General features: G+C 44.7%; 1 protein-coding gene and 4 long non-coding RNA genes across 63 annotated transcripts in view; 2 read left to right on the top strand and 3 right to left on the bottom strand.

The window, feature by feature from the left end:
• The first annotated feature begins 7 nt into the window (after positions 1–7).
• Positions 8–1,762, top strand: LOC127925357 (uncharacterized). 50 transcript variants are annotated; one of them, XR_008120685.1, is made up of 5 exons: positions 8–406; positions 439–598; positions 935–1,073; positions 1,124–1,198; positions 1,249–1,762. It is a non-coding gene; the product is annotated as an uncharacterized LOC127925357 (long non-coding RNA). The 50 variants fall into 50 exon arrangements; XR_008120693.1 differs by having other exon boundaries at positions 1,124–1,173; XR_008120649.1 differs by having other exon boundaries at positions 935–1,016; positions 1,049–1,198.
• A 58-nt stretch (positions 1,763–1,820) lies between these two features.
• Positions 1,821–3,677, bottom strand: LOC127925358 (uncharacterized). 9 transcript variants are annotated; one of them, XR_008120704.1, is made up of 3 exons: positions 3,626–3,677; positions 3,333–3,493; positions 1,821–1,852 (listed from the first exon to the last, which is right to left on the bottom strand). It is a non-coding gene; the product is annotated as an uncharacterized LOC127925358 (long non-coding RNA). The 9 variants fall into 9 exon arrangements; XR_008120700.1 differs by lacking the exon at positions 1,821–1,852 and adding an exon at positions 1,975–2,090; XR_008120699.1 differs by lacking the exon at positions 1,821–1,852 and adding an exon at positions 2,340–2,483.
• A 29-nt stretch (positions 3,678–3,706) lies between these two features.
• On the bottom strand, positions 3,707–4,594 carry LOC127925359 (uncharacterized). The gene is made up of 3 exons (XR_008120706.1): positions 4,554–4,594; positions 4,397–4,501; positions 3,707–3,761 (listed from the first exon to the last, which is right to left on the bottom strand). It is a non-coding gene; the product is annotated as an uncharacterized LOC127925359 (long non-coding RNA).
• LOC127925360 (uncharacterized) lies at positions 3,793–4,186 on the bottom strand. Of its 2 annotated transcripts, none has more exons than XR_008120708.1 (3): positions 4,140–4,186; positions 4,031–4,084; positions 3,793–3,813 (listed from the first exon to the last, which is right to left on the bottom strand). It is a non-coding gene; the product is annotated as an uncharacterized LOC127925360 (long non-coding RNA). The 2 variants fall into 2 exon arrangements; XR_008120707.1 differs by lacking the exon at positions 3,793–3,813 and adding an exon at positions 3,840–3,867.
• A 2,117-nt stretch (positions 4,595–6,711) lies between the features above and the next one.
• LOC127925364 (aminopeptidase N-like) overlaps positions 6,712–13,889 on the top strand; it is a gene marked incomplete at its 3' end in the record, with an annotated part of 95,306 nt that continues 88,128 nt past the window's right edge. Inside the window, exon 1 of the mRNA XM_052510255.1 lies at positions 6,712–6,936. The remainder of the gene's footprint in view (positions 6,937–13,889) is intronic.

Consider the following 13,889-nt stretch of genomic DNA (forward strand, 5'->3'; position numbering starts at 1 on the left):
AGCACTACTTTAGACCAGAGCCCTATGGCACCCTATATAGTGCACTACTTTAGACCAGAGCCCTATGGGGGCTTCTGCCCTTCTGGTCTAAAGTAGTGCACTACACTATATATCAGTGCACTATAAGATGTGAGACACACTATATGACCTATACAGTATGTCTTCCTATGGGCCCTGGTCAAAAATAGTGCACTATATAGGGAATAGGGTGTATAGGTAGTGCACTATTATGGAATAGGGTGTATAGGTAGTGCACTATTATGGAATAGGGTGTATAGGTAGTGCACTATATAGTGAATAGGGTGTATAGGTAGTGCACTATATAGGGAATAGGGTGTATAGGTAGTGCACTATATAGGGAATAGGGTGTATAGGTAGTGCACTATATAGGGAAGAGGGTGTATAGGTAGTGTACTCTATATGGAAGAGGGTGCATAGGTAGTGCACTATATAGGGAATAGGGTGTATAGGTAGTGTACTCTATATGGAATAGGGTGTATAGGTAGTGCACCATATAGGGAATAGGGTGTATAGGTAGTACACTATATAGGGAATAGGGTGTATAGGTAGTACACTATATAGGGAATAGGGTGTATAGGTAGTGCACTATATAGGGTGTATAGGTAGTACATATATAGGGTGTATAGGTAGTGCACTATATAGGGTGTATAGGTAGTACACTATATAGGGTGTATAGGTAGTGCACTATATAGGGTGTATAGGTAGTGCACTATATAGGAGTGTATAGGTAGTGCACTATATAGGGTGTATAGGTAGTGCACTATATAGGGAGTGTATAGGTAGTTCACTATATAGGGTGTATAGGTAGTGCACTATATAGGGTGTATAGGTAGTGTACTATATAGGAATAGGGTGTATAGGTAGTGCACTATATAGGATGGTGTATAGGTAGTACACTATATAGGGTGTATAGGTAGTGCACTATATAGGGAATAGGGTGTATAGGTAGTACACTATATAGGGTGTATAGGTAGTACACTATATAGGGTGTATAGGTAGTGCACTATATAGGGAATAGGGTGTATAGGTAGTACACTATATAGGGTGTATAGGTAGTGCACTATATAGGGTGTATAGGTAGTGCACTATATAGGGTGTATAGGTAGTACACTATATAGGGTGTATAGGTAGTGCACTATATAGGGTGTATAGGTAGTACACTATATAGGGTGTATAGGTAGTACACTATATAGGGTGTATAGGTAGTGTACTATATAGGGTGTATAGGTAGTGCACTATATAGGGTGTATAGGTAGTGCACTATATAGGGTGTATAGGTAGTGCAGAGCAGCGAGGGAGGAGGCTGACTGTATGTTGGACAGGTTAATTGTTACTGTATAGGTAGTGCACTATATAGGGTGTATAGGTAGTGCACTATATAGGGTGTATTGGTAGTGCACTATATAGGGTGTATAGGTAGTGCACTATATAGGGTGTATAGGTAGTGCACTATATAGGGTGTATAGGTAGTACACTATATAGGGTGTATAGGTAGTGCACTATATAGGGTGTATAGGTAGTACACTATATAGGGTGTATAGGTAGTACACTATATAGGGTGTATAGGTAGTACACTATATAGGGTGTATAGGTAGTGCAGAGCAGCGAGGGAGGAGGCTGACTGTATGTTGGACAGGCTCCTTGTTACTGTGCTGTGTTATTGATGTGTGAATCCTGGGGCTCCTCTCAAAATGATACAACTAAATAATATACCACTGCTTTTCTATTTATGAAATCACAACCAGCTTTATCTCTGTCAGGACATTATCCCTCTATCATTCTGTCAGGACATTATCCCTCTATCATTCTGTCAGGACATTATCCATCTATCCTTCTGTCAGGACATTATCCATCTATCCTTCTGTCAGGACATTATCCCTCCATCCTCTGTCAGGACATTATCCCTCCATCCTCTGTCAGGGCATTATCCCTCCATCCTCTGTCAGGACATTATCCCTCCATCCTCTGTCAGGACATTATCCCTCTATCCTTCTGTCAGGACATTATCCCTCCATCCTCTGTCAGGACATTATCCCTCTATCCTTCTGTCAGGACATTATCCCTCCATCCTCTGTCAGGACATTATCCCTCCATCCTCTGTCAGGACATTATCCCTCCATCCTTCTGTCAGGACATTATCCCTCCATCCTCTGTCAGGACATTATCCCTCTATCCTTCTGTCAGGACATTATCCCTCCATCCTCTGTCAGGACATTATCCCTCCATCCTCTGTCAGGACATTATCCATCTATCCTTCTGTCAGGACATTATCCCTCCATCCTCTGTCAGGACATTATCCCTCCATCCTCTGTCAGGACATTATCCCTCCATCCTCTGTCAGGACATTATCCCTCCATCCTCTGTCAGGACATTATCCCTCCATCCTCTGTCAGGACATTATCCCTCCATCCTCTGTCAGGACATTATCCCTCCATCCTCTGTCAGGACATTATCCCTCCATCCTTCTGTCAGGACATTATCCTCCATCCTCTGTCAGACATTATCCCTCCATCCTCTGTCAGGACATTATCCATCTATCCTTCTGTCAGGACATTATCCATCTATCCTTCGTCAGGACATTATCCATCTATCCTTCTGTCAGGACATTATCCATCCATCCTCTGTCAGGACATTATCTCCTCTATCCTTCTGTCAGGACATTATCCATCTATCCTTGTCAGGACATTATCGCTTCCTTCCTCTACAGGGACATTATCCATCTATCCTTCTGTCAGATGCCATCCATCTATCCTTCTGTCAGGACATTATCCTCAATCCTCTGTCAGACATTATCCCTCCATCATTCTGACATTATCCATCTATCTTCTGTCAGGACATTATCCCTCTATCATTCTGTCAGGACATTATCCCTCTATCATTCTGTCAGGACATTATCCCTCTATCCTCTGTCAGGACATTATTCCTCCATCCTTCTATCAGGACATTATCCCTCCATCCTCTGTCAGGACATTATCCTCCACCCTCTGTCAGGACATTATCCCTCTATCCTTCTGTGGGACATTATCCCTCTATCATTCTGTCAGGACATTATTCCTCTATCATTCTGTCAGGACATTATCCCTCTATCCTTCTGTCAGGACATTATCCCTCTATCATTCTGTCAGGACATGATCCTCCATCCTTCTGTCAGGACATTATCCATCTATCATTCTGTCAGACATTATCCCTCTATCATTCTATCAGGACATTATCCATCTATCCTTCTCAGGACATTATCCATCTATCCTTCTGTCAGGACATTATCCCTCTATCACCTTCTGTCAGGCCATTGTCCCTCAGGACATTATAACCTTCTGTCAGGACATTATCCCTCCTTCCTCTGTCAGGAAATTATCCCTCCATCCTTCTGTCAGGACATTATCCCTCCATCCTTCTGTCAGGAAATTATCCCTCTAACCTTCTGTCAGGAAATTATCCCTCTAACCTTCTGTCAGGAAATTATCCCTCTAACCTTCTGTCAGGACATTATCCCTCCTTCCTCTGTCAGGAAATTATCCCTCCATCCTTCTGTCAGGACATTATCCCTCCATCCTCTGTCAGGAAATTATCCCTCTAACCTTCTGTCAGACAGTATCCCTCTAACCTTCTGTCAGGCCATTATCCCTCTAACCTTCTGTCAGGACATTAGCCCTATAACCCCTGTCAAGGACATTATCCCTCTCATTCTTCTGTCAGGACAGTATCCCTCTGACCTTCTGTCAGGACAGTATCCCTCTGACCTTCTGTCAGAACAGTATCCCTTAACCTCTGTCAGGACATTATCCCTCTGACCTTCTGTCAGGACATTATCCTCTGATCCTTCTGTCAGGACATTATCCCTCTGACCTTGTGTCAGGACATTATCCCCTCTCCTTCTGCTTCAAGGACATGATCCTCATCATTCTGTCAGGACATTTATCCCTCTGACATTCTGTCAGGAATTATCCCCTCTAATCCTTCTGTCAGGACATTATCCCTCTGACATTCTGTCAGGACATTATCCTCTGACATTCTGTCAGGACATTATCCCTCTAAACTTATGTCAGGACATTATCCCTCTAACCTTCTGTCAGGATATTTATCCCTCTGACATTCTGTCAGGACATATTTCCCTTTACCTTCTGTCAGGACATTATCCCTCTGACCTTCTGTCAGGACATTATCCTCTGACATTGTGGTTATCCCTCTAAACTTCTGTCAGGACATTATTCCTATAACCTTCTGTCAGGACATTATCCCTCTGACCTTCTGTCAGGACATCTTTCCCCTTTATTCTGTCAGACATTATCCCTCTGACCTTCTGTCAGGACATTATCCCTCTGACATTCTGTCAGGACATTTTCCCTTTATTCTGTCAGGACATTATCCCTCTGACCTTCTGTCAGGACATTATCCCTCTGACCTTCTGTCAGGACATTATCCTCTTATTCTGTCAGGACATTATCCCTCTGACCTTCTGTCAGGACATTATCCCTCTGACCTTCTGTCAGGACATTATCCTCTGACATTCTGTCAGGACATTATCCTCTGACATTCTGTCAGGACATTATCCCTCTAACCTTCTGTAAGGACATTATCCTCTGACCTTCTGTCAGGACATCTATCCTCTGACCTTATTCTGTCAGGACATTACTAACCTTCTGTCAGGACATTATCCCCTCTGACATTCTGTCAGGCACATCTTTTCCCTCTGACATTCTGTCAGGACATTATCCCTCTGACAGTCTCCACCTGTTGTTTACCAAGCATTGACCAATAGGGATGTGATTTCTCCACTGAGACGTGTAGCACAAGGCACATCTTATGTACCTTTTCCTGTGTTTGGGGAAAACAGTTCTCCAGTTTTGTGATTTGCACAAGATAATGACTAGGAAGGATGTGATCCCAATGGGCGTTAATAATGGATCAATCCTTATGGGCGTTAATCCTGGATCAATCCCAATGGGGAAATGACATGGATCAATCCCAAGGCGTTAATAATGGATCAATCCCAATGGGCGTTAATGGATCAATCCCAATGGGCGTTAATAATGGATCAATCCCAATGGGCGTTAATAATGGATCAATCCCAATGGGCGTTAATAATGGATCAATCCCAATGGCGTTAATAATGGCGTTAATAATGGATCAATCCCAATGGGCGTTAATAATGGATCAATCCCAATGGGCGTTAATAATGGATCAATCCCAATGGGCGTTAATAATGGATCAATCCCAATGGGCGTTAATAATGGATCAATCCCAATGGGCGTTAATAATGGATCAATCCCAATGGGCGTTAATAATGGATCAATCCCAATGGGGCGTTAATAATGGATCAATCCCAATGGGCGTTAATAATGGATCAATCCCAATGGGCGTTAATAATGGATCAATCCAATGAAACGTTAATAATGGATCAATCCCAATAATGGGGCGTTAATAATGGATCAATCCCCCAATGGGCGTTAATAATGGATCAATCCCAATGGGCGTTAATAATGGATCAATCCCAATGAATAATGATGACATGTTGTTGGAGCTGTGTTCTGTTTTGAACGTTGTGTATTTATCAGTGTTAGTTTGTCCGTTGGTCTGTAATGAAAAACACTCAGTCTACGTTCTAAATGACACGGCCCTGGCCAAAGGTCGTGTGTGTGTGTGTGCGTGTGTGTGTGTGTGTGTGTGTGTGTGTGTGTGTGTGTGTGTGTGTGTGTGTGTGTGTGTGTGTGTGTGTGTGTGTGTGTGTGTGTGTGTGTGTGTGTGTGTGTGTGTGTGTGTGTGTGATCATTGTTTGCATGGGTCCAAAGTGTGTGCACTGAACTTGGTCAAGTTCTGGGCTTTTGGCGGAGTGAAATAAATGTAGTGTGGTCTTTTAAGTTTGGACTGCTTATTTGTAATCAGAAGGTTTGGTATCATGTCCTGTCATATTTAATAGATTGGTTTGGTATCATGTCATATTTAATAGATTGGTTTGGTATCATGTCATATTTAATAGATTGGTTTGGTATCATGTCCTGTTATATTTAATAGGTGGTTTCTGGTGTATACCAAGAGCTGCCATCAAGAAGGCCGACAATACAGTCAGTCAGAGTCAGTCAGTCAGAGTCAGTCAGTCAGAGTCAGTCAGTCCAGAGTCGGCAGGAACCAGAGGAGTAAACAGGCCTAAATATTGAATGAACCTGATTCTGTTGTCTGTCTGCAACCTTCTCAAAGCGTTTTCCAGGACGGCTTCTATCCAGAACATTGTAATGGTGAAAATAGATCCATGTTATAAGTGGAGCTGCTACATTCCCATCCAACAATAAAATGTCAGAGAAACTTGTGTTCTTGACTGTTTATTTTGTGCCTTTTCCAAGTATACTGTTTGTACAGTAACAACAACAAACCTTTGTCAACACCTCGTTTTTGTGTCTTTTTCTCAGAAGACTACAGTCATGTCTTACCAGCCGACCTCAGAATGTTAGTCACAGTCACAAGTCTGTGGGGATGCATCCTAAATGGCTCCTATTTGGTACTACTTTAGCCCACAGGGCTCATAGAGCTCTGATCAAAGTAGTGCACTATATATCAAGGAATAGGGTGCCGTTTGGGAGTGATCCTGTGGTCAGTACTGATCATGTTCTCTACTCTGCCGTGGTTTCCATTCCTCCCATCAGGTCCAAAGAACACCACAGTGAGTTCCAAGTTTCTTTCACATATCCACTCTGACAGACACGCATTCCAACCCCCGTCCTGTAGGATTCAGGGTGGGTCGTTCCCTTCCCTCCGACAGCTGTTTTTCCATCTAGTGGAGTTGGAACTGGAAAACCTGAGGTATCTCCCACCTCTCTACACTAACACATGGGATCTGAATGAGTCCGTCCGTGTGTGTTGCTTCACAGCAGTCTGTTTGGGATCGTCTGGTCACTCAGTCTGGACATCAGTTCCTACCTGGTATGTACTGTGTTTTGTCTTTTAGTCTTTCTGTGGGACAGTAAAACACATGAAAGGTACAGCTAGTTAAGACTCTGGATTTGCGCGTGGTGTTTTGATCAGAAGCAGAGTTCATGTCGATGTGTCAGGCCGTCTCAGCCAGGATTTATTCCACATATGGTCCTCTGATGACCAGGCTTGTTCTGGTGCGTTGTTTAAAGTATACGGGTAGGAGATTCATTTAGCTCTCTGTGGTTCATTCAGAGTGATATGTGAAGAGTTAATGTGGTTGTAGCTGTGTATTGTTGCTGCTGCTTCATTGAAACACCAGGTGTTAGTAGTTACAGAGGAGTCACCCTGAACTGAAAGACCCTGAACTGGCTTCCTGGAAACATGATCTCTGGAAACCACCGTCAGTCACACACAGGTCTCTCTCTCTCTCTGACGGATGGAGGACTGACACATCCACCATGCCTTACATCTGCCATATACCACAGTTTATTAGGTCTGCCACCTGGCCAGTTTATTAGGTCTGCCACCTGGCCAGTTTATTAGGTCTGCCACCTGGCCAGTTTATTAGGTCTGCCACCTTGGCCAGTTTATTAGGTCTGCCACCTTGGCCTTTTTATTAGGTCTGCCACCTTGTCCTTTATTATGGAACCCCATTAGTTCCTGCCAAGGCAGCAGCTACTCTTCCTGGGGTTTATTATGGATCCCCATTAGTTTGTGCCAAGGCAGCAGCTACTCTTCCTGGGGTTTATTATAGATCCCCATTAGTTCCTGCCAAGGCAGCAGCAACTCTTCCTGGGGTTTATTATGGATCCCCATTAGTTCCTGCCAAGGCATCAGCTACTCTTCCTGGGGTTTATTATGGATCCCCATTAGTTCCTGTCAAGGCAGCAGCTACTCTTCCAGGGGTTTATTATGGATCCCCATTAGTTCCTGCCAAGGCAGCAGCTACTCTTCCTGGGGTTTATTATGGATCCCCATTAGTTCCTGTCAAGGCAGCAGCTACTCTTCCTGGGGTTTATTATGGATCCCCATTAGTTCCTGCCAAGGCAGCAGCTACTCTTCCTGGGGTTTATTATGGATCCCCATTAGTTCCTGCCAAGGCAGCAGCTACTCTTCCTGGGGTTTATTATGGAACCCCATTGGTTCCTGCCAAGGCAGCAGCTACTCTTCCTGGGGTTTTATTATGGAACCCCATTAGTTCCTGCCAAGGCAGCAGCTACTCTTCCTGGGGTTTATTATGGAACCCCATTGGTTCCTGCCAAGGCAGCAGCTACTCTTCCTGGGGTTTATTATGGAACCTCATTAGTTCATGCCAAGGCAGCAGCTACTCTTCCTGGGGTTTATTATGGATCCCCATTAGTTCCTGCCAAGGCAGCAGCTACTCTTCCTGGGGTTTATTATGGATCCCCATTAGTTCCTGTCAAGGCAGCAGCTACTCTTCCTGGGGTTTATTACGGATCCCCATTAGTTTGTGCCAAGGCAGCAGCTACTCTTCCTGGGGTTTATTATAGATCCCCATTAGTTCCTGCCAAGGCAGCAGCAACTCTTCCTGGGGTTTTTATGGATCCCCATTAGTTTCCTGCCAAGGCAGCAGCTACTCTTCCTGGGGTTTATTATGGATCCCCATTGGTTCCTGTCAAGGCAGCAGCTACTCTTCCAGGGGTTTATTATGGATCCCCATTAGTTCCTGCCAAGGCAGCAGCTACTCTTCCTGGGGTTTATTATGGATCCCCATTGGTTCCTGTCAAGGCAGCAGCTACTCTTCCTGGGGTTTATTATGGATCCCCATTAGTTCCTGCCAAGGCAGCAGCTACTCTTCCTGGGGTTTATTATGGATCCCCATTGGTTCCTGCCAAGGCAGCAGCTACTCTTCCTGGGGTTTATTATGGAACCCCATTAGTTCCCTGCCAAGGCAGCAGCTACTCTTCCTGGGGTTTATTATGGAACCCCATTAGTTCCTGCCAAGGCAGCAGCTACTCTTCCTGGGGTTTATTATGGAACCTCATTAGTTCATGCCAAGGCAGCAGCTACTCTTCCTGGGGTTTACTACGGATCCCCATTAGTTTCTGCCAAGGCAGCAGCTACTCTTCCTGGGGTTTTATTATGGATCCCCATTAGTTCCTGTCAAGGCAGCAGCTACTTACTCTTCCTGGGGTTTATTATGGATCCCCATTAGTTCCTGCCAAGGCAGCAGCTACTCTTCCTGGGGTTTATTATGGATCCCCATTAGTTCCTGCCAAGGCAGCAGCTACTCTTCCTGGGGTTTATTATGGATCCCCATTAGTTCCTGCCAAGACAGCAGCTACTCTTCCTGGGGTTTATTATGGATCCCCATTAGTTCCTGTCAAGGCAGCAGCTACTCTTCCTGGGGTTTATTATGGATCCCCATTAGTTCCTGCCAAGGCAGCAGCTACTCTTCCTGGGGTTTATTATGGATCCCCATTAGTTCCTGCCAAGGCAGCAGCTACTCTTCCTGGGGTTTATTATGGATCCCCATTAGTTCCTGCCAAGGCAGCGGCTACTCTTCCTGGGGTTTATTATGGATCCCCATTAGTTCCTGCCAAGGCAGCAGCTACTCTTCCTGGGGTTTATTATGGAACCTCATTAGTTCATGCCAAGGCAGCAGCTACTCTTCCTGGGGTTTACTACGGATCCCCATTAGTTTCTGCCAAGGCAGCAGCTACTCTTCCTGGGGTTTATTATGGATCCCCATTAGTTCCTGTCAAGGCAGCAGCTACTTACTCTTCCTGGGGTTTATTATGGATCCCCATTAGTTCCTGCCAAGGCAGCAGCTACTCTTCCTGGGGTTTATTATGGATCCCCATTAGTTCCTGCCAAGGCAGCAGCTACTCTTCCTGGGGATTATTACGGATCCCCATTCGTTCCTGCCAAGGCAGCAGCTGCTCTTCCTGGGGTTTATTATGGATCCCCATTAGTTCCTGCCAAGGCAGCAGCTACTCTTCCTGGGGTTTATTATGGATCCCTATTCGTTCCTGCCAAGGCAGCAGCTACTCTTCCTGGGGTTTATTATGGATCCCCATTAGTTCCTGCCAAGGCAGCAGCTACTCTTCCTGGGGTTTATTATGGATCCCCATTAGTTCCTGTTGCCAAGGCAGCAGCTACTCTTCCCAGTGTTTATTATGGATCCCCATTAGTTCCTGTCAAGGCAGCAGCTACTCTTCCTGGGGTTTATTATGGATTCCCATTAGTTCCTGTCAAGACAGCAGCTACTCTTCCTGGGGTAGAAACTAGGCCCTGTAGGACCTGCCTTGTTGATAGTGCTGTTAAGAAGGTAGAAACTAGGGCCTGTAGGACCTGCCTTGTTGATATTGTTGTTAAGAAGGTAGAAACAGTGTAATGGTAAAGTATTGATACCTAATCACAGTGTAATGGTAAAGTATTGATACCTAATCACAGTGTAGTGGTAAAGTGTTGATACCTAATCACAGTGTAATGGTAAAGTATTGATACCTAATCACAGTGTAGTGGTAAAGTGTTGATACCTAATCACAGTGTAATGGTAAAGTATTGATACCTAATCACAGTGTAATGGTAAAGTATTGATACCTAACCACAGTGTAGTGGTAAAGTATTGATACCTAACCACAGTGTAATGGTAAAGTATTGATACCTAACCACAGTGTAGTGGTAAAGTGTTGATACCTAATCACAGTGTAGTGGTAAAGTATTGATACCTAACCACAGTGTAGTGGTAAAGTGTTGATACCTAATCACAGTGTAGTGGTAAAGTGTTGATACCTAATCACAGTGTAGTGGTAAAGTATTGATACCTAATCACAGTGTAATGGTAAAGTATTGATACCTAATCACAGTGTAATGGTAAAGTATTGATACCTAACCACAGTGTAATGGTAAAGTATTGATACCTAATCACAGTGTAATGGTAAAGTATTGATACCTAACCACAGTGTAGTGGTAAAGTGTTGATACCTAATCACAGTGTAATGGTAAAGTATTGATACCTAACCACAGTGTAGTGGTAAAGTGTTGATACCTAACCACAGTGTAGTGGTAAAGTATTGATACCTAATCACAGTGTTGTGGTAACGTGTTGATACCTAATCACAGTGTAATGGTAAAGTATTGATACCTAATCACAGTGTAGTGGTAAAGTATTGATACCTAATCACAGTGTAGTGGTAAAGTATTGATACCTAACCACAGTGTAGTGGTAAAGTGTTGATACCTAATCACAGTGTAATGGTAAAGTATTGATACCTAATTACAGTGTAGTGGTAAAGTATTGATACCTAATCACAGTGTAGTGGTAAAGTGTTGATACCTAACCACAGTGTAATGGTAAAGTATTGATACCTAATCACAGTGTAATGGTAAAGTATTGATACCTAATCACAGTGTAGTGGTAAAGTGTTGATACCTAATCACAGTGTAGTGGTAAAGTGTTGATACCTAACCACAGTGTTGTGGTAAAGTGTTGATACCTAATCAGTGTAATGGTAAAGTATTGATACCTAATCACAGTGTAATGGTAAAGTATTGATACCTAATCACAGTGTTGTGGTAAAGTATTGATACCTAATCACAGTGTAGTGGTAAAGTATTGATACCTAACCACAGTGTAGTGGTAAAGTGTTGATACCTAATCACAGTGTAATGGTAAAGTATTGATACCTAATCAGTGTAATGGTAAAGTATTGATACCTAACCACAGTGTAGTGGTAAAGTATTGATACCTAATCACAGTGTAGTGGTAAAGTATTGATACCTAACCACAGTGTAGTGGTAAAGTATTGATACCTAACCACAGTGTAATGGTAAAGTATTGATACCTAATCACAGTGTAGTGGTAAAGTGTTGATACCTAACCACAGTGTTGTGGTAAAGTATTGATACCTAATCACAGTGTAGTGGTAAAGTGTTGATACCTAACCACAGTGTTGTGGTAAAGTATTGATACCTAATCACAGTGTAGTGGTAAAGTATTGATACCTAATCACAGTGTAGTGGTAAAGTATTGATACCTAATCACAGTGTAATGGTAAAGTATTGATACCTAACCACAGTGTAGTGGTAAAGTATTGATACCTAATCACAGTGTAGTGGTAAAGTATTGATACCTAACCACAGTGTAGTGGTAAAGTATTGATACCTAATCACAGTGTAGTGGTAAAGTATTGATACCTAACCACAGTGTAGTGGTAAAGTATTGATACCTAACCACAGTGTAGTGGTAAAGTATTGATACCTAATCACAGTGTAATGGTAAAGTATTGATACCTAACCACAGTGTAGTGGTAAAGATCAACAGGGGGCCATTTATGGTCAGTCAGGGGTAGGGGGTTGACCTATAGTATCACCCTATTCCCTGTATAGTACACTACCAGGGTCACAGGTCAACAGGGGCCATTTATGGTCAGTCAGGGGTAGGGGTTGACCTATAGTATCACCCTATTCCCTGTAGTTTTCTCCCTCAATGATCCAAACATCTACTTCCTTGTTGTGTAGTTTTCTTGCTATTTGTACTTCTTTTACTTGAAGTTGACCAAAGTAACTGTCTCTCTAGCTGACCTCTGACCTGAGTTCTGTCCTCAGCTTTCCCTCTGCAGAGTGTCTGGTCCAAGCTGCTCCTCTTCCTCTGCAGAGTGTCTGGTCCAAGCTGCTCCTCTTCCCTCTGCAGAGTGTCTGGTCCAACCTGCTCCTCTTCCCTCTGCAGTGTCCAAGCTGCTCCTCTTCCTCTGCAGTGTCTGGCAAGCTGCTCCTCTTCCCTCTGCAGAGTGTCTGGTCCAAGCTGCTCCTCTTCCCTCTGCAGAGTGTCTGGTCTGCTCCTCTTCCCTCAGTGTCTGGTCCAAGCTGCTCCTCTTCCCTCTGCAGAGTGTCTGGTCCAACCTGCTCCTCTTCCCTCTGCAGAGTGTCTGGTCCAAGCTGCTCCTCTTCCCTCTGCAGAGTGTCTGGTCCAAGCTGCTCCTCTTCCCTCTGCAGAGTGTCTGGTCCAACCTGCTCCTCTTCCCTCTGCAGAGTGTCTGGTCCAAGCTGCTCCTCTTCCCTCTGCAGAGTGTCTGGTCCAAGCTGCTCCTCTTCCCTCTGCAGAGTGTCTGGTCCAAGCTGCTCCTCTTCCCTCTGCAGAGTGTCTGGTCCAAGCTGCTCCTCTTCCCTCTGCAGAGTGTCTGGTCCAAGCTGCTCCTCTTCCCTCTGCAGAGTGTCTGGTCCAAGCTGCTCCTCTTCCCTCTGCAGAGTGTCTGGTCCAAGCTGCTCCTCTTCCCTCTGCAGAGTGTCTGGTCCAAGCTGCTCCTCTTCCCTCTGCAGAGTGTCTCCAACCTGCTCCTCTTCCCTCTGCAAGTGTCTGCTCCTCTTCCCTCTGCAGAGTGTCTGGTCCAAGCTGCTCCTCTTCCTCTGCAGAGTGTCTGGTCCAAGCTGCTCCTCTTCCCTCTGCAGAGTGTCTGGTCTGCTCCTCTTCCCTCTGCAGAGTGTCTGGTCCAAGCTGCTCCTCTTCCCTCTGCAGAGTGTCTGGTCCAAGCTGCTCCTCCCTTCCCTCTGCAGAGTGTCTGGTCCAAGCTGCTCCTCTTCCCTCTGCAGAGTGTCTCTGCTCCTCTTCCCTCTGCAGAGTGTCTTGCTGCTCCTCTTCCCTCTGCAGAGTGTCTGGTCCAAGCTGCTCCTCTTCCCTCTGCAGAGTGTCTGGTCCAAGCTGCTCCTCTTCCCTCTGCAGAGTGTCTGGTCCAAGCTGCTCCTCTTCCCTCTCCCGCCTGGCTGTCAGCGGCAGCTCCCCAACCCGTTCTCTGAATCCACCCCCACACCTGATCTACTCACACACTCACATACAGACACACAGATCCTCTCTCCCCTTACCGGGGCCTCTATTTCATACATCTCTCAGAGAAACTGACAATTCTCCTGGTATTTCTTTATGCACTGACTTTACTGAACTCTGGAGACAACGAACCGCTGGGTGAGTACATCTGACAATGTGCTCTCGTGTCCATTAG

This window comes from Oncorhynchus keta, unplaced genomic scaffold (assembly GCF_023373465.1).
Source record: "Oncorhynchus keta strain PuntledgeMale-10-30-2019 unplaced genomic scaffold, Oket_V2 Un_contig_5484_pilon_pilon, whole genome shotgun sequence".
Taxonomy (NCBI): domain Eukaryota; kingdom Metazoa; phylum Chordata; class Actinopteri; order Salmoniformes; family Salmonidae; genus Oncorhynchus; species Oncorhynchus keta.